The 20121-nt window shown below is 42.8% G+C and overlaps 1 protein-coding gene across 1 annotated transcript in view; it reads left to right on the plus strand.

The window, feature by feature from the left end:
- The window catches only part of RRH (retinal pigment epithelium-derived rhodopsin homolog), a 138926-nt gene that overhangs the window by 75032 nt on the left and 43773 nt on the right, over positions 1-20121 (plus strand). The gene's annotated exons all lie outside the window — the stretch shown is intronic.

Below are 20121 nucleotides of genomic sequence, written 5' to 3' on the forward strand. Positions count from 1 at the left end.
ATTTTCATTTTATTTTTCCTTTTTCCGCTGCTCTGTGAGCAGCAGGGTGATGCTCCTCCGCCTTAGCGGAGGAGCTGCCGCGGCCAAAAGTAATGTCTCCTATAGTCAGACAGATCCTTGCCTCACTGCTCAGAAGATAATCATAGTACAGAGGCCAGTTGTACCCTTGTGTCCTGCCAGAGAACTATTGAAATATGAGAAATCAGTCATTTGAAATAACTATTTGAAAGATACATTAGTAGACCTAAAGAGAGGTACACAAATATATGGAGAATTTATATTTATTTTAGATCAATTGTAGATGGTGGTAGATTACAGCATGTTTTAACAAGCTCAGCAACAAACTTTAATTGAAAGTGAATGTTAACCAATTTAACACCCACGTGTTTGACCACTTTTTTCCAACATAATTGTGTGAAAATCTATCTGGATGAATACAAGTGATAACCTAGGTTTTAACTATATATAGCTAATACCCTGCTTGGGTTCCAAGTAATATTGCTGTTATCTAGGCAGCCTCCAGAGAGGATTTAGAGTCAGATGTAAGCTAGCAATGTCATCACCAAATAAAGAGATTCTCACCTTCCAGGTGTTGCAATGCAACTGTAAAATGTCATGGTTTGTCCTTACAAATATCAAAAGGGGGGGGAGAATGGACCACTTGTCCTGTGTACCAGGGTCTCAGTTAACGTGGGAAGTCATCATTAAAAAACCCTCATATACGTACACAAACGATGGGCGGTATATGTTGGTTCTCCGCCTTCGTGTACCGTAGTAGCATGATCATTGGGCTTCTTTTGTCAATATGCTAACCTCCACATTGAGGAAGACCAACTGGTTCTGCAGTAGTGGCCAGAGATAAAAAAGAGGGTGTACTCGTGCTCAAAAAATTGTGAATTTGAAGATAAAATTCCCAGTATCAAATCTCGTGTCCTTTATTCTTGAAATTAATGACTTGGGAAATTAAAAAGTTATCGTGCATGTAAAAACCTCGTTATTGGTTTAATGCACTGGTGATGGTCTAGTGATGGTCTACATGTTTCAGCCTCGTGTAGACTCTAGAGGCTTTCGTCAGGACCGAAGAGTTCAGGAGAGCACCTTTTGGCTCACCAAAGATTGTTATGGGGTGGGTGTTTTGTACTCACCACCCTTGTGTTCAGGGATCAGATCTGTGGTATCTGTTTCTGTAAAAAGAAATTGTGAACAGTATCACATGCTAACAACAAATTAACTGTTAGTGGTTCTGAATAATCTATGCTCAAACGGTATTCATATAAATTAATCCCCTAAAAAACTAAATTAGGTGGGGGATAATCGTGTGCATTGTTGGCGCCCATATTGCAAAAAATAATAACAGACTTATTGAGAGGGAAAGAGGTAGGTGAATGCGTTATATCAAGGTTTCTTAGAGATGTTAATTCATTTATACAAGTACATAGTTATCGTGCAAAGTCTGTCATATTGTATCGTGGATCTGATATGTCGCTATATCTTTTCTATGTTGTTTGTTGCGACAAATAAAGTTCTGAAATGTAAAGTTCAGCTTTTACAATTATCAATTATAATTGCGAGCGTACATTTGTTGCATAGGTGACGGTATATGCAGAGGTTTCTGATGTTAGGGCGAGTGGGACTATGGTCGTCTCGATGTTACTACATCATTACCGTGTTGTGGTTCTAGAAGGGTGGCCCGATCAGGGTGAACAGTACGATAGGGGATAATTACCTCTATTGTAGTGAAGAAACGATCCTTCAGGGTACTTGTGAGCTGTTAGGAACCTATTGCTGATGGAGAAGGGAACCGGTTAGTTTCCGTTTACTCACTGTTTGCCGCATTGTCGGAACAGCTTCGGCGTGGCTTACCGGTTACTCGTACAGACTCGCTTGTTCTGACTCGGACGTTGATCCCTGGGATGACGTGCGCCCGGTTAGGCTCGCGTTACATAGACCGGTGTTAGTGAAATGAAGGTAGGACTATCTCATCCTGGTTGGCAATTTGGTTGGCACCGATTCTAGTATCAATGTAAATAGAGACTGTAGATAGAAATGGAATAGCTGACATTAGTTCATGTTGCTTTTGGATTCAGTATAAACTAGGTGTATCTTATTCTGATCATAAAGTCGTTGATAAACTCATGAGTTAGAGCTTTGTATTCACAGAACCTTCGAGGATAGGTGTATATCTGGTGATCAATGCGAATAGCTTTTCTTGTTCAGATCATTGAGGATGATTATGGATGTCATTTGTTTAAGGCAAACCAAGGTATGGTATCATTCAATCCCTCTTTGTCTGTCTTAAGGCGATGGACCCAGCGTTGTTCCTTTTTCAAATAGTACTCGTTCAGCATTGTGGCCTTTGATCAATAGGGTCTCTAGAATTATCTTCTGAAATGTGATTTGCTTCAATGAAATGTTTGCTCATCTTCGTTGTTGCTTTTTTACATGAGATGTTGCTGCAGTGTTCAATGATACGTTGCTTGATCTTGCGGCACGTCATCCCTATGTATCTCAGGCCACATGGGCAGACAATCATGTACACCACGTGGGTGGTGTTACAGTTCGTATGGTTGCGTAGTTCCCATCTGAGGTTTGGGAGAAGTTGTAAAGTCTTGGTCACCTTTGTCAACTTACACACGGAGCAGGAGCCACAAGGGTAATGTCCTATTACTGGGCTCAGGTTCCATACTGATGTTATGGTTTCTCTTGTGGTCGTGATCCTAGGCCTTGTGTGTACCAAGATGTCTTTGATATCTCTAGTCCTCCTGTTGGCGAATCTCGGTTTAGGCCATTTCAGTGTATTTGATGTTCGTATTTTCCAGTTTTTATTGATGATTTTTTTCACTGCGTTTGATGCAGTATTATACGTTGTGACACAAGTCAGTAGATCTTTTGGTTCTTCTCGTTGCATGGTTAGCAGTAGATTTTCTCTTGGCTGGTTGCGAGCTCTTTTTTGACACTTTTTTATTGTCTTGATTGGATAGTCTCTTTTCGCAAGTTGGTTTTCTAGATCTTTAGCTTGTTGCTTGTAATCTCCCAAATTGCTACAGTTCCGTTTTAGACGTAGGAACTGGCTGTATGGAAGATTATCTCTCAGAGGTCGGGGATGGAAGCTGTTGTAGGAGAGAATGCTGTTCCTCGCTGTAGGTTTATAGTAAGTTTTGGTGTGCAGTGTGGCATTCTGGGTAAAGATGGTTACATCCAGGAAGTCCAATTGTTTTTTGTCTGCTGTGTGTGTGAATTTGAGACAATCATCCCTTGTGTTTATCCAAGTTAGGAAGTCGTTCAGTTCTTCATGACTGTCTTCCCATATCATGAACACGTCATCTATGTAACGTCGCCAGAGTTTTATCCCTCTATAAAAGGGATTAGTAGGGGTCTGTATGTGTTCCTGTTCAAAATTACTCACATACAGCGCCGGCACACTCGGGGCAAATGTGCTGCCCATCGAAGTACCGTTACGTTGTCCAAAAAGGGTCCCCTCAAATTCAAAATAGTTCTCAGTGAGAGCTAATCTGCAGCACTCCAGTACAAAATGTCTGGGTGTCCTGTAGGTCCAGTCGTTTGTAATTAAGATGTTTTCTAGGGTGTCCAGAGTCTTCTGCTGGGGAAGACTGGTATAGAGACTCAACATCTAAACCTACTAGGAGCATGGTGTTTTCATTATAGATTTGTCCATCGAGTAGGTTGAGGAGATCACGAGTGTCCTTCAAGTAAGTAGGTGTTCGTTGTACCAAAGGTTTCAAAAATTGATCGGCAAATTGAGAGAGCGGTTCTAAGATAGAACCTATTCCTGACACTATGGGGCGTCCTGGTGGTGGGGTTTTGTTCTTGTGCGTCTTTGGCAAAGAGTAGAAATATGGAACTCTTGGTGACTTGGTTTTTAGGAAATCGGCCTCATGTTTCGAAATCCATTGGTTGATCTCTGCCTCATCTACCATTAATTCAATGGTTCTTTTGGTTCGGTCGGAGGTAAGTTTAATGTAAAACCTTTTATCAGATAGGAGATCATTGCATTGCTGGTTGTAGCCTTGTTTGGTCAGGAGGACAATGGCTCCTCCTTTGTCCGCCGGTTTTATAATTAGATTGTCTTTCTCGTGGAGTTCGTCCATGGCTCTTTGTTCTTTCTTGGTCAAGTTTATGTAGGGTTTCTTGCTTGTGGATCCCAGATTGTCTACTTCTTGCATGATAGCTTGTTCAAAAGCTTGTATTTCGACAGGCACCAGATGTGTGGGTGGATTAAAGGTAGATTTTGGTCTTAGGTTGGTGTCACTTTCTCTGGGTTGCATTTCTTTGTCAATGAAGAAGGCTTTGAGTTTGATTTTCATGCAGAATTCTGCTAGCTCGCATCTCAATTTGAAAATATCGAGCGGTGGAGTGGGGACGAAGCCGAGACCTTTGTTTAGAACATTCTCTTGGTCAGTTGTGAGGATGATTTCAGTGAGATTGACTACTAGTGACTCATTGAACTGGTTCTTGGTTGTTCCTTGGTCATGCTCCGGGTATGCATTTGTCTTTCTTGCTCGTTCCAAGTGACTCCTTTTCTTCTGCCCCTTTGGCGTCCAGGTCCTCTCCCTAAAAAAGGGGGTGGTGGTTGTGTATTCATCATTGGGCCCATAGGTGGTGGGCCTTGGAAGTATGGATTCATCCATCCTGGATAATTCGGCATGTATGGTTGAAAGTGAGGTTGTGGATAGTCATAGTATCTTGGCATTTGCCAGTTAGTTCCTCTTTGGCGTTGGTTCCTTCTGTTTTGGCCTCTCCCTCTCCTTGTGGTGGTACCTTCGTCACTACTCCAGTCAGAGTTGTTATTGGAGCTTTCAGCTGAGGAATCCTCATCTTCTCTGTAATCTGGGGTAACATAGTCTTCTCTTGAGTAAGGATGCCTTTTCTCCATTGAGAATCTTTTAAGATCTTTATTCAATTTTTGGATTTTATTTTGAGTAATGTACTCTTTTGTCTCGTTCATTTCTTTATTTATTTCTTCAAGTTTTTTCTTGTAAACAGAGATATGGACCGTGGTTTTGAGTTTAGCTTCACTGGTTTGTATGTTAATTGTTAGAGCTTCAACTAACAGCTCACAAGTACCCTGAAGGATCGTTTCTTCACTACAGTAGAGGTAATTATCCCCTATCGTACTGTTCACCCTGATCGGGCCACCCTTCTAGAACCACAACACGGTAATGATGTATTAACATCGAGACGACCATAGTCCCACTCGCCCTAACATCAGAAACCTCTGCATATACCGTCACCTATGCAACAAATGTACGCTCACAATTATAATTGATAATTGTAAAAGCTGAACTTTACATTTCAGAACTTTATTTGTCGCAACAAACAACATAGAAAAGATATTGCGACATATCAGATCCAAGATACAATATGACAGACTTTGCACAATAACTATGTACTTGTATAAATGAATTAACATCTCTAAGAAACCTTGATATAACGCATTCACCTACCTCTTTCCCTCTCAATAAGTCCGTTATTATTTTTTGCAACATGGGCGCCAACAATGCGCACGATTATCCCCCACCTAATTTAGTTTTTTAGGGGATTAACTTATATGAATACCGTTTGAGCATAGATGATTCAGAACCACTAACAGTTAATTTGTTGTTAGCATGTGATACTTTTCACAATTTCTTTTTACAGAAACAGATACCACAGATCTGATCCCTGAACACCAGGGCGGTGAGTACAAAACACCCACCCCATAACAATCTTTGGTGAGCCAAAAGGTGCTCTCCTGAACTCTTCGGTCCTGACGAAAGCCTCTAGAGTCTACACGAGGCTGAAACATGCAGACCATCACTAGACCATCACCAGTGCATTAAACCAATAACGAGGTTTTTACATGCACGATAACTTTTTAATTTCCCAAGTCATTAATTACAAGAATAAAGGACACGAGATTTGATGCTGGGAATTTTATCTTCAAATTCACACTTTTTTGAGCACGAGTACGCCCTCTTTTTTATCTCTGGCCACTACTGCAGAACCAGTTGGTCTTCCTCCATGTGGAGGTTAGCATATTGACAAAAGAAGCCCAATGATCATGCCACTACGGTACACGAAGGCGGAGAACCAACATATACCGCCCATCGTTTGTGTACGTATATGAGGGTTTTTTAACTGTGACTTCCCACGTTAACTGAGACCCTGGTACACAGGACAAGTGGTCCATTCTCCCCCCCCCTTTTGATATTTGTACTAACCATTGGAAGCTGAATGGATCACTGCTTCTCTTCCCCCCCCCCCCCCCCATTGATTTTTTGATGGTTTGTCCTTAAAAACCACATTAGGGTTTAACACAAAAAGAAAAGAAATGGTGAGAGATGGCAAATATGCCTGCTCCCTGCTAAATGGAGAAATCTTTCAATGGGGTTCCACTGGTTCACACAGTGTTCTTAAACATTTGATAGATTGTCATTAAACCCCAAATTGAACATTACAGCTCATAGAAAGCACAAACTAACTCATTCTCAGCTTCAGGTAGTATTATTGCTTTTGGTCTTGCCTCTGACTGTGCAATATTAAAAAAGAGTAGCCACTGACTTAGGCTACTCAATTGTTGTCCATCACTACTGCAAATCCATGCGTCTCCAATAAAACTAATGAGGTAATATAGGCAGCCAACTGCTTACCTGGCAATTTAGAGTACCTTTTTTAGTTCACGTTTAAAAGTTAAATTGGTTGGTATGATACACAATGGAGTGTGTAGCCTTTCATAAAAAATGCAATACGACTTAGATGCCAAGTTGGTGGGGTAGCAAAGGTTTTCATTACTTAGTAAAAACCGCTGTGAGAACTAGTGCAAGAACATTGGAAGATCACCACATGAAATTAAGTTGAGATTGCAAGAGAGCCTTAACCATAGTGCTGCTTTTGCCTCTGTGTTAAACGAAGGTTAGTAAGAGAGCCATAATTATAGTCCTTCTTGTGTTCCGTGACGCAGAAACAGTAGGAGTATAATGAAAGTACCCTGAAAGTGAAGCTCCAAAATATTATGCTTGAAAAGATGAGTCTCCATTCATTTCTAGAAGTTAAGAAGGGATTGGACTTTAGAGGTAGATTTTCTCTTAGAAATATGCGCAAACCTGGTTATGTAGCAGTAAGAGTTGTGTGATGGATGGAGGGAAGGAAGATTTTCAGCTTCTTCGAAATGCACACTTTTTGTTACAAGTAAGACAGAGACATGCCTGTGTTTGGACTATTAAAACTTGCATGTCGTGTCTGTACTCAGCATATAGAGCAGCATAATAAGACACCGTTTGTTCACTGGAGATATGTCTGAACGAAACACCAGGTTATTGTGATATTTTATTAATGTGGCAAAAACTCAAATATTTTTAGCTCAATCGTTTCTTGATCGCTCATGTGAATCATGTCACAAGAAGTGAACTCTACACAATGGATAAACTCAAGCTCATCTTCCCACACATGGGGCTGTATCATGCATACAGCGCATTTTCCTTGTTTGAATAGTATGGCGGGGGGACCCCGGCGGACGGAAAGACCGTCCGCCGGTTTTCCGCCAGTCGACCAGTCAACCGGGCAGAAAAGGGGCTAGATATGGTGGCAGTATCTGCTAGATATATCCATCCATATTAGCATGGGCAGCGGTGCATGGCTTTCCATGGCGGAGACCCCGCCATGGAAAGCCATGCGGAGTCTGCTTTCGGGGGCCTGCTGCGGGTCCCCAGGGTATAGGGGGGGTGGGGAGTGCATATGGGGGTACCTTTCACCTTGTGCATGACAATGCACACAGTGCATTCCCAGCATTGTGGCGGGTGGTGCTGTGAGCACCACCCATCACAATTAACCCCGGGCGTAGCACTACGCTTCGCCCACGTAGTGTACGTAGCGCTGCCTGCTTCGCACTTTCCGAAGTAGGCGAAGCAGGGCAGCGCTACGCACACGCCGAGGGCGAAGCGTAGCTGCTTGCCACCCGCCACCCACCTCCCGCCCGCCCTTCTTTTAAATAATATGAGCAATGAAAATTAAGTAAAGTAAGTCGACTTACCCGTAAGCGCGGCGTCTCCGGGGCTCCCTCTTTCAGTTTCTAATTTCTTCTGGCAAATGCGCATGCGCGGACACCCGCGCATGCGCATTTCTCGCGAGAAATGCGCATGCGCGGGCGTCCGCGCATGCGCATTTGCCAGAAGAAATTAGAAACTGAAAGAGGGAGCCCCGGAGACGCCGCGCTTACGGGTAAGTCGACTTACTTTACTTAATTTTCATTGCTCATATTATTTAAAAGAATGGCGGGTGGGAGGTGGGTGGCACGTAGTGGGGCTACGCGAAGCGCGTAGTGTGCGTAGATTTGGGCACACTACGTGCTGCTTCACGTAGCCCCACTACGCCCACTACGCCCACCCTTAATCACAATGCTGGGAATAGAGGATGCCACCGCCACGGTGGCGGTGGCATCCTAATCGCCAGTGCGGGACCGCCGTACCACTGGCGGCCGGTCCCAGCACTGCCATCCTAATAGGCCCCTATGATTGTATGCAATCACAGGGATGGTGGACTGCTGGGGTCAACAGACCACCATATCTGTTTTTGCTTTTCAATAGAGTGCATTTTTTATAATATAGTCCATTTTACATAAAGAAAACTGGTCTGCATTTAAGAAAGAAATTGTAGCTAAAAAAAGTGTGTTTAGGGGTTTGCAGTGGTTTCCTCAACCACTGTCTACTCCAAAACAATTTTTTATACATTCACAAAGGTGGAGGGGTTCCTTGAGACCCCTTCCCCATTAAAAATGAGAACCAGAAGTTGATAGTTTTTCACAGATTTGCGACCGAATTTCGGACATAAAACATTGATACTCTATTGGAAGGGATACTCTAAACCCTTTCCTTCAAAATAGTGATTTTTATTGGATTCTAAACACATTTTTCGATTTGTTTAGCTTGTTGCAGAATGTCTAACTGAATTATGACAATTGTAGATTTCTTTAAGTGCTCCAAAGTGTACACTTGTCACATGCAGAATTGCATGATTTTTAAAAATCTCTGAGAAATGTGCATTATTACATAGTATGTACTGTTTTTGTCTGCAGTGATAAAATCCTTTTCCCTAAGTGCCCAGAAAATGTGGATTTTCATGCCTCATTCTCATGGAAATGTATAAAAGTAGGAGGAGCTTTTAATTTCACTGATCCTCAACCTGTGGATCAAGAGGGCGAAGATATTTTAATCTAAATTTTGAGTACAAAGAGAACATTTAGGTGCTGATTCCGATCCGGGTCGGAAAGCACTCCGACCGAGCCAGATCCGGAGTGTTTTCTGACCGAGCCAGAGTCCTACAGTCCGACCGAGCGAGTACGATGTGGACGTATGCTGCCGGACTCAGTTCGATCGGACTCCCATAGAAGTCAATAGGAGCCGGTCGTACGACGCGTACATGGGCTCCCATTGACTGAATGGGTACGTCGCGGACAAGTGCGCCCCCTACAGTGGGTACGCGTCAGTGCAATCCGCACCGTACATGCCTGTGTTGGGGAGACCCATGGGTCTATCCCTGTGTCTGAGTCGTAGGGCTACGGGTGACAAGGGGTCCGACGCGAACCCCCAAAGGCAACCACCCAGACAATTTCCGAGCCGGACACTCCGGCATGCACAGGCTGGCCGACGCGTGCATCGTACTGGCCCGGTCATGAATCGCATCCATTGCACGCCACGGTTAGCTTACGACCGAGACGTACGGAGGGGTTCGGGCCCGGAAACGACTCGGTTGGTGAATTTCATGTAGCGCGCATCGTACTTGCTCGCTCGTACAGCTGTACGAGTCAGCCGGAAAACACGCATACGGCTTGTAGTTTTTCCGAGCAGGTCGCGTTCGGTGCCCTTCTGACCAGTATCGGAATCGGCCCCTCACTGCTTTCAAATTCTTCTTATGTGCGCAACATGCTTTGTACATAGGGGACTGTGTCATGAGCACCTTTCTTTTGTTTCTTAAGCATCTGAAGAGAAGGTCATACATTTCCCTCAGAATTTCTCAGATTTAATAGATGAACTTTACACAGAACAAGTAGGAAATCTTTGAGCATAGATTGCCTGTTTCTGTCTCTGACTTGTTGTGTCTGAAGCTCATGCATTACCTTGGAGAACTTCAGAGTTACATAAATGACCCTTAGACACCTCTGACGCCAAAAACACAGGCATTCGGCTCTGACTGAGTCTGCGCAGATCGTCATGCGGTACTTTGGGGCATATTATCAAGGACGGCGTTAAAATTATCGCCACTTTAGCGGCAGGAAACTGCCGCTAAAGCGGCGATAATGGGCTTGATAATATGCCGTAGAGAATTCCAATAGAAGCCCATGTTCTGGTGTCAACATGGGCTTCTATTGGAATTCTCCAGGGCATATTATCAAGCCCATTATCGCCGCTTTAGCTGCAGTTTCCTGCCGCTAAAGCGGCGATAATTTTAACGCCGTCCTTGATAATATGCCCCTTTGTTTTTAAACTTGTTCGTTGTTTGTTTCTGCTCCTGGGTACTGTTTTAACTAATTAAGTTAAGGGGCCTTATCAAGATGAGCTGCACTGGCTCAGTGTAGAGCCGAGCACTTGTGTTTATGCACCTGCGTGTGTAAAGTGGAACGATTTAAGCCGGTGTTTCTCTTAGTTAGAGATCTATGTTAGACAGCACAGCTGAAAACAGTAAGAGGCAAACCTAACTGACTGTTTCTCAACTATACTGTCTGAATATCGCGGCCTAACTCCAAGAAATTGTGGGTAAGTAAATTCATTATACATACTGCAGGTGCATAAATCATGAGGTGCAGCACATCATGACAAGGCCCCTCGTGGGTGCAACAAGACCTGAACTTTGAGGGGTGTGGCTGCTAACAGGTTAATCAAAGAAGGCGGGGCTTAAATTTCAAAATATGGGGTGGGGGTAGTCATCGAGGCAATACAAGAAAAGAGAGTGATAAATTCCGCATTTTAAACATATTGGTGAAGCCTAATATGATTACAACAAACATCTTTTAGTCGATTTGACAAAGTTTATAATCTACTGACAGATCTTTATAAAGTTAAATGAGTTGTTTGGTAACTAACTGATAGCTTGATTTCAATACAAAACAATTTACAACTAGGTTTTTGAAAGTTCGGTCAAGAAGGAGGACTCTCTTTGACCATTCTCCGAAAATTCCTTCTGTGAAATGACAATGAGCTCATTTAATATATTAAGTTCCTCTTCAGAAAGGTGCTCTTGCTTGACTGTTGAAGAAAGGATAATTTTCAGTCTGCCCATTGGGACTTTGGCACATATGCTTGTTGGAGGCCACACACGTGCTTGTTAGCTCATTTAACACATCTGATTTCAGGATATGTCATGGGCAAGCGAGCTTGACTCATATTGCATCTTCCATTTCTCCTGAGATTGAAAACGTGAGTAAAAATCAGTTGCCGATATTACTGACTGTTAATTACTGTGCCAGGAATCAGAGTTATTCTAAATCAAAATAAAATAATTGTTGTTAGCATCCAACATTTAGCAGTTCTCATATGAAATGAGCTATTGACCTGACAAAAAAATGGTATTTGCCTTTAAATAACATTACAAAAAATGTTTTCTAGCATGCAAAAGATTCAAGTATTCTTTCAACCGCCCAAAAATCATAGAATGTGTGGCTGATGGGCAATGACCTTAAAGAGCTCACCCCGGAAGAGAAACAGTGCCTATTAATCACATATCTTATAATAACAGTCAGACCTTCAGTCCTGTCTTTTCTGAAGCCCCCTGCATATAAAGTGTTAAATCCCTTAAAATATCAATGTTGTTTTTAAATCCTATAAGGGCAACGTGCATTATAAAAGGCAACATTTGTTACACATTTCTCCCAAAAATTCCTTTGAGAAGAATGACCATATTTTCTATAATGGTTGCTCCTAAGTATCTCTACTAATTATAGCACTTTCCTGGCCTGTGTAGAGAAAGGGACAACCTTGATTGAGACACAAGGCAGACGATATGGGTACCAGTTTGCCATTTGTAACACAGCAACAAGTAGTGCCCAAAGCAGTGTTTTCATTTTGCAATACTTTCACATTGGTAATCTACATGGTGTCAGAGTTATGCTACTTTTGACAGTCCCAGGCTTAGCTTGAGAGCAGAATATGATCACACACGCATTTTGCTGCAAAACCTCAATAGTTCAAAGAGGTAGGACAAGGAGTTGCAATGCTTACACAAGATAAGTGCAGGTGTACTGCCTCTGCATAAACACCATTCCTGAGAAGAATCACACAAGGCATGTGTTAAAGAAAATCTACATCTGAATCACAATGTACTTTGAGAAACTGATCATAGAGGCATTTGCTTTAGGTTGGAAAGGTATGCCCCTGGTTAGGCATAACATATATGTTCAGGCTTCATATAGCTGAGCTATCTCTCAGTCTACCCATATGTCAGACATCAGACACCTGTGCTATCTTTCAGGTGACAATGCTCTATCACCAAAGGACAAGAGCCACATTCCATCCTTTCTGCTAAATGTCTTTTAAAATACCCACCAACCATGTGTTTAGTGTCTCAGTTCATCAACTAAATACAGTGGAAACATGTACATACAATATATAAGTTGAGATATTACTTATAAAGTGCACAGATGCCCAAAGGCATCATAGCGCTGGGCTGACTTATCACATCAGAAAAGATATGAAGATAATCAATAAAACAGATACATTTTAACCCCTTCCCCGTTCATGACGGAACCACTCCGTCATGAGCCACGGTTGCGCTGTGCTCATGACGGAGTGGTTCCGTCATGCTGCGGCCGTTGGCGGCCGCTCCGCCCACGCGGCACTAATTCCCCGCCTGTGCGGGCGATTAGCGCAGTGGGCGGAGACGTGACGGAACCACTCCGTCATGAGCACAGCTCAACCGTGGCTCGTGACGGAGTGGTTCCGTCACGAGCACAGCGCCACCGCACCTGCCCCCAAACCCCCCCCAGCGCCGCGGCGGAATTCCTGCCGCGGCGAAGGGGTTAAGAGCCTTCCTCTGTTTTGCTCAGGCCAAGACGGAGTGCATTCCAAATAGTAGAAGCAATAAAATAGAGGGAATATGCTCCTCACTCATCCTTACCCACCACAGAGTCCTTCTAAGTCCAAGGAATGATATCAGGAGGAAAGATCCAAAATAAAGGGCTCATATAGACGTGGAAGCAAACACATAAGCAGAATAAGGCCTGATTTCTAATAGGCTCTATGGGCAAAGCAAGGCCCACATAGCAAGCATTGGCACAGATCAATCTAGGAAGAAATGATGGTAACGTTAACAACATAAGCTTTTATTTGGTACAGAATCAAAAGATATTTCTTCAAGATCCTCATTTGGAGATAGCAGGGCGACAAGACTGCAACAGCAGGATGAGGCGGGTGGAAATGTCATTGTATTCTTGTCTGACGTCATGCAGTACAGGGTCACTGGGGCAGCATCAATGCTTAAGCCAGGTCTTTATTTTCCTCCAACTAGCATTTAGGAACTGATGCTCTTCAAGAAGTTCTCACCAATTTTAGTGACTTCTGGCAAAAGAAAGATGAGCCTGTAGTTAGCTTCTGCCCTGTGGTTCAAGCCTGACTTCTTAAAAAGGAGTTTTAAAACCTCTTTCTCCTATCCGCTCGTTACAGTGCCAGATGAAAAGATGAAAACCTGTGTTCAGGATGAAGGTAAAAGGGTACTATTGTGAATATGTACCTTGGTACCTGGTTATGCGTGGCTAAATGCTGAGAAATGTCTATACCACAATTGATTTGTTGTAAATGCTGATGCCAATAAAAAATAATGGTAAAAAAAGGATGACGGTAAAAGCAGATTTATCAACCATGGATAAAGATGAGACCATCCTGATCCTGCATACATCACCTGGGCTATCAGAGGCTATGAAGTTAAAGCTGATAAAAATGGGCAACCTTGGCGGCCTTGGTGACCCCAAAATGAAACTAATGTAAGCTATGTACCTGTATAGATAGCATCATGACAAAAGCACCAAGAGAGATTTTTAGAATAAGACCATGGTTTCCAGCGATGTAGAATTCTGCTGCTAATTAGTGCACTTGGTAATTGCTGCAACCCTGGTGTGGGGTAATCAATGCATAACATAATTAACTTCTCCTGAGTTCCCCATTAAATGTTCAAAGGTTCAAATACACTTTATTGGGATAACATTCTATCCATAAAAGCAAAAAAACACAACAGCAAACAGATAAAAACGTGCAGGTTAAAAAGACCTAATACATCATTAAAACCATAACAGAATACAATGTACATTAATATTATGATTCATTCATAAATGACATAAAACCTAAGGATTGGACATCGTTTTTCGTGCTCGAGCAGCAATTCTCAAAAAAGTGCCAGTGCGAAAAACTAACTCTTCATTGTCTAGGGTAAGTAATTTTAAATAGGCATGTTCCAGACTGATGGGTGTATGTTTTTTAAAATAGGAGTTAAGAAACACTTAATATATTTTAAATAATATTTGCAGAAGAACAGAAAGTGCTGGATGGATTGTCCGCTCTGACCATCGCACGGGCATGGAATATGATCAAGGTCATGGTGGTAACCAAGAGGGAAACATAATACAAATTTGATGGTACCAGCCCTTAAGTGAAACCGAAGGCTCCTCTCCCAATGGCTCATTGGCAGTCTGATATAATTAGCCAACTGGTGTGCACAATCCGCAATGGCCATGTAGCTATGAACAAGAGGTTTATTGTATTCCTTCTCATATCTTTCTGTTCTATAAAATGAGTAGATCGCGCTCCCAAGCTCACTTTTTTTTGCGGCCATCGGTGTAAAAGCTTTTTCCTTATTGACACTACAAATGCTCTGGTGCACCCCTGACAGCCATGGTATGTCTTTACCTTCTGCACATGCCATGCAGTCACTAATGATCTCTCTTGTCAGGGATGCTGCTGGTTTTTTCCAGACCGATAACCAGAAGAGTGCAGGACGCACTCTAATAAAATCTTCAATAAAATGTGAATTGAGTTCATTATGGCAAATATATTGAGGTGTAGAGATTGGGACGCCTAGTAATTTCCTACAACATCTATTTTCTTCCTGTTGGATGCAGGTACTGCTGGCAAAGCCCCAAATCTCAGCACCGTATGTGGCTGTTGAGACTTACATTTTTTAAAATAGCTAAAATAGCACCTGTTCTCTTTGGGCGTGGAAGGCTAAGAATCAAATTGGTGGCCTTTGAGAACTTGCTCCTGGCGTGAGCCATATGCTCGCTCCAAGAGCTGTTTGCAGCAAAGACCACCCCAAGATAAGGAAAAGAACTAGTATTCATCAGCTTCTGATTATTCACAAGTATAGTATTAAGTTGACGCTTCCTTGGGCCGCACGACATTACAAAAGACTTATTAAAATTTGTGCGTAAACCCAGTCTGTCCATATGACTGACAAAACCATGTACTAACCTGCGTAGGGAGTTCGGGGTGCGGCCCATAAGGAGCGCATCGCCCGCATAGAGGAGTACGGGGAGAGGCCTCCCATTGATTTTTGGAACATCTTGATTTAAGGATTTTAAAGATTTGTTCAATCCATTGATGTAGATGATAAAAAGGAGGGGGCCAATACACAACCCTGTCTGACCCCCTACCTACTTCAATGGCTTCCGAAACCGCACCCCTGCACACAATTCTCACCCACGCTTTAAGGTCTTTGTGCAGGTGTGCCAGAAAATACACCAGGGGCTTGTCCAATCCATAGGCCAGCAGGATAGACCAAAACTTTGACCTATTAACAAGGTCAAAAGCCGAGGTCAAATCCATGAAGGCCAAATAGACCGGAGAAGCTCGTGCAATGGTGTATTTCCCCATGATTAAGTTGAGGTTAAGGCATTGTTCGATAGTGCCCACCTTACTACGGAAGCCCAGTTGACTGGGATCTAGTATTTCATTTTCCTCAGACCACTCTAAAATCTTATTGTATAGGACTCTACCTAAAATTTATAAGGTATTATCAATTAGGGAGATAGGCCTATAACAATTAGGTTGGGACCGATCCCCTTTTTTAAAAATCGGAACGATAATACTTGTGGACCAGGAGCTGGGTAATGGGGCGTACGCTAAGTTGTTAAAAACATTAAGGAGTAAAGGGGACCAAAGGTCTGGCTTGCATTTGATAAGGTCGATGGGTAGGCCATCTGATCCTGGGGCTTTAGCACCCAAACTCTGGTCAATTGCTTCTTCCACCTCAGGTAGGGTCATCTGTATCCTTGTTAATGGCCCCAGCACAAGGTGGTCACCCTCCTGTGTGGGTGCAGCATACATTTCTGTAACGTCCTTTTCCCAGGACTCACTCGCAGTGGTGCAGCTTATCGGAGTGAGGAGCTGATACATGGACTGCAACTCCCTCACGGCTCCCCAAAATGTGTCCCCCTTTTTAGTATTTGCCGCTACCTCTAGAGCCTCACACCTATTCTTTAGAATCTCCCCTTTACGATTAAAAATCGTGGTTTTATACCTCCGCCTGGCCAATTTTACTTCAAGAGGGCATCTAGGGTCAGATAATAAGGCTCCCCACAGTTGTTTGTTGGCCTCCGAGCACTCGTGATCGAACCATCTCGGATAACGCTTCATTCAGGATATCGGTTTTGACAAACATTTTTACTGCTGTACGAAGTTTGTCAAAGTTATGGACAACTTCAGGAAGCTGGTCTTGAGTTGATAAACACAAATTTATAAGGGGCATGTTTCCCTTAACCATCTTCTGGAAAAGGTCATTGTTATCTACACCCCTCCATATAAGCCTCAAATTGTCACTGGAGGGGTTAAATTCCTACCCCCGCATTCTGAAATAAACATAGGCCACGGTGTTAGGCTCAGTCCTATTCTGTTGACTCATAGGAATAACTTCAGCTTCCATAAGGTGGTCAGCGAGGTGGGGGGATATGAAGAAAAAATCTATAGTGGAAGAACACCCCCTTCCCCGAAATGTTGGCACATGTGGATTAATAACACAATTTTCATCTACAATGTCCATCACATCAGTAAGGTTATGCATACTCAAAAAAGTGGCCAGCTCAGCAACCCTACGACAAGTATGGATGGGGTTGTGAAAACCAGAGCTATCTAGTCTATCTATAGGTTTTGCATTAAAGTCACCTCCCAGAAGAATACAAGTACATTTTACTGATTCTTGCTGGGAGTCAAGATGGGAGATAAAATCAAAAAGTTTAATAAAATTACTATTGGGGATAGTAATAAAATTATTATTATAGAAATTAACCAAATAAAAAGAAACTCTTCTTTTATATAAAGAAACTTGAAAATTACGACTATTAGTGGGCAGAACCTTGATACTGCCGCCTGCAGCGATATTAATTCCGATAAATAAGCCCCCCGAGGGGGGACCAAATTCAGAACTAAAATATTATAACAATGGAACCCTTTTAGATGTTGGTCTTGTGTAGCCCAGGTCTCCTGGAACATTACTATGTCGATCAGGCCTAACCAGACCTGATCGCTAAGCCTCGATTGGAGGCCAGCGACATTCCAGCTAAGAATTCTTAAGTCTGTATCGGCCTTAACTTTAGACAAGGGGGGGTGGTTGTCTGGAATGGGTATGAGTTCCCCATCTTAGAAAGTGGCCTAACATGTGAAATCACCATTTACCACACCCATTACTGGATATTTTGCATTTATGTCATAACATTTTATCCTAATCAATTTCCTCAGTTTTTTCCAGTAAAATCTGGCAGGAGAAATTTGTAGAATGAAGTAATTGATGCACAACTCATATTCCACAGTGGAATTCCGCTCCTCACAGTACCCAATCGGTGCACATGTCCTTTATGGACACCTTGCAAGTGGGCTGATTAGGCATAGAGAAAGAAATATAATAAGGCACGAGAAGCAATGTACGCGTATCAGCTGAATTTTGCGGTGTGTACTTCTAATAGAAACGTATAAAAAGAGGTTTACATTAGGTACAGTCTACTACTAAATCTATATATATTTTTAACACACTTGTTTATCTTAATCCAGATCTACACATTTTGCAGCAGCCTGCTGTATTCTAAGTGCAATGCAAGTCTAAAATAATGACTTTTCGTTGCAGGCTGGGGCCTCGAAGCACTACAAATACACACCACTATTCACTGATGCACCAACTGGTATTCAGATCTGAGATTGTCTGGTTACACTCACAGACACCTGCAGGATCCATTAAACAATTGAGCTTTCATACCATAAAATAATGCATTTCCCACCAATTTCTTCAACTTGCATTTATTCTTTAATTAAAGGTGTGTAGCTTATATTTCATATGTATTTACCTGAAGGGTAAAGGCCAACAAAATAGTTGTAGCATATTTTGTTTTTTTTCAGCCACGAGTCTGATCCCGTCCCCATTGTACATACTTTTGTTTGCACTTAAGCCTCTGGATGACCTGCAAAAATACTTGTTTGAGGCTGTCATTGAGGCCACATTTTCAGAGCATCAGTTAAAGAACTGTGTGTGTCCTGGAAGCTGCAGCAGTCTGGACTAACAGAGACGACAGGGGGTTAAGGGAGGTAGAAGGGGGTGAGGGCCAATTGTTTGGGCTAAAGCATTTTTAGCCCAATGGGCGTTGTGCACTTGCGGCCTAAGCATTAATGCAGTTTCCATTCAGTAAATTAGTGTGCAGGGCCGGCTTTAGTGTCGGTGGTGCCATGTGCGATACTCTTTATTGGTGCCCCCCCATGACCACTTCCGTCATGGATTCCCTCACTAACACCCTTTAACAGTGCACCTCAAGTCTCCTAACCACTCTCAGGTGCATTTAATTCGCTTCATGGCGCCACTCATACCAGTGTAGGGTGTCAGAGCACTTTGCATCTCATACACACATTACACAGAGGCAATCAATCATACATGTGTAAATCAGTGTTTAGGAAATGTTACAGAAGACAGAGGGCTACAAGCTGTAGAAGTCAAATGTCATCCCTACTGGTAGACAGTATGGTTTAAAAATGCTTGGTCTGGAGAAGCATAAACTCAAAATTTAAAACGTACCACCATGGCTGTTCATTGTCTTTACTGATAAGAATTGGTTTCTACCCAAATTAAGCCTTTGTGTGACATTAGGATAATGAAAAGACTGGGGGGGGGGGGAACATCATAAGCTCTAATATATAACTTGCAGTTGCATTGCAGCTCTTTGATGACAGTTAACTGGGCCCGATTCACAGAACTAACTTAAGACAAAATCCTAAACTTACTACCATTTTGGTATTCACAGAAGGCACTTACTCATTTTGGTATTCACAGAAGGCACTTACTCATTTCGGTATTCACAGAAGTCAGGAGTCCTAACTTTAGGACTCCTAAATGCCTTCTGTGAATACCGAAAGTCTTAAAGTTAGGATTTTTCTCAGTTTAGGAGTCCTAAACTTAGGAGTCCTAACTTTACTACTCCTAAACGAAGAAAAATCCTAACTTTAAGACTTTCGGTATTCACAGAAGGCATTTAGGAGTCTTAAAGTTAGGACTACTAACTTCTGTGAATACCGAATAGAGTAAGTGCCTTCTGTGAATACCAAAATGGTAGTAAGTTTAGGATTTTGTCTTAAGTTAGTTCTGTGAATCGGGCCCATAGTTCTCTGCTGTATATTAAGATTTTAACTTATAAATTGCAAGTAACAAAATGATCTCTTTGTCAAAAGCAGAAACCCACTGCCATAATTACATTATATGCACTTTGTGAACTGCATAGTACACACTGTTTGCGGCAGGCAAATTAACCCTCTGCGCTACATACAATCAGTCAAAACTTCCACTCGACAAAACTCCGATCTCTCTGCGGGAAGAACATTAACTCCTTGAGTGCTCATGACAGCTCCCGGCTGTCATGAGTCACAGTAGGCGTGTGCTCATGACGGCCGGGAGCCGTCCAAACGTTGCCGCTCTGCCCACGCGGTATTAATTCCCCGCCTGTGCAAGAGAATTAATCAGTGGGCGGAGTTCGGACGGCTCCTGGCCAACCTGAGCACACGCCCACCGTGATTTATGATGGCCGGGGGCCGTCCTGAGTACGGTAGCGCCATGCCCAACCCCGCCCCCTCTCACACCACGACGGAATTCACCCCGCGGCAAAGGGGTTAATCACCG

The sequence above is a fragment of the Triturus cristatus genome, chromosome 2_1 (genome assembly GCF_964204655.1).
Source record: "Triturus cristatus chromosome 2_1, aTriCri1.1, whole genome shotgun sequence".
In the NCBI taxonomy this organism is placed as follows: Eukaryota; Metazoa; Chordata; class Amphibia; order Caudata; family Salamandridae; genus Triturus; species Triturus cristatus.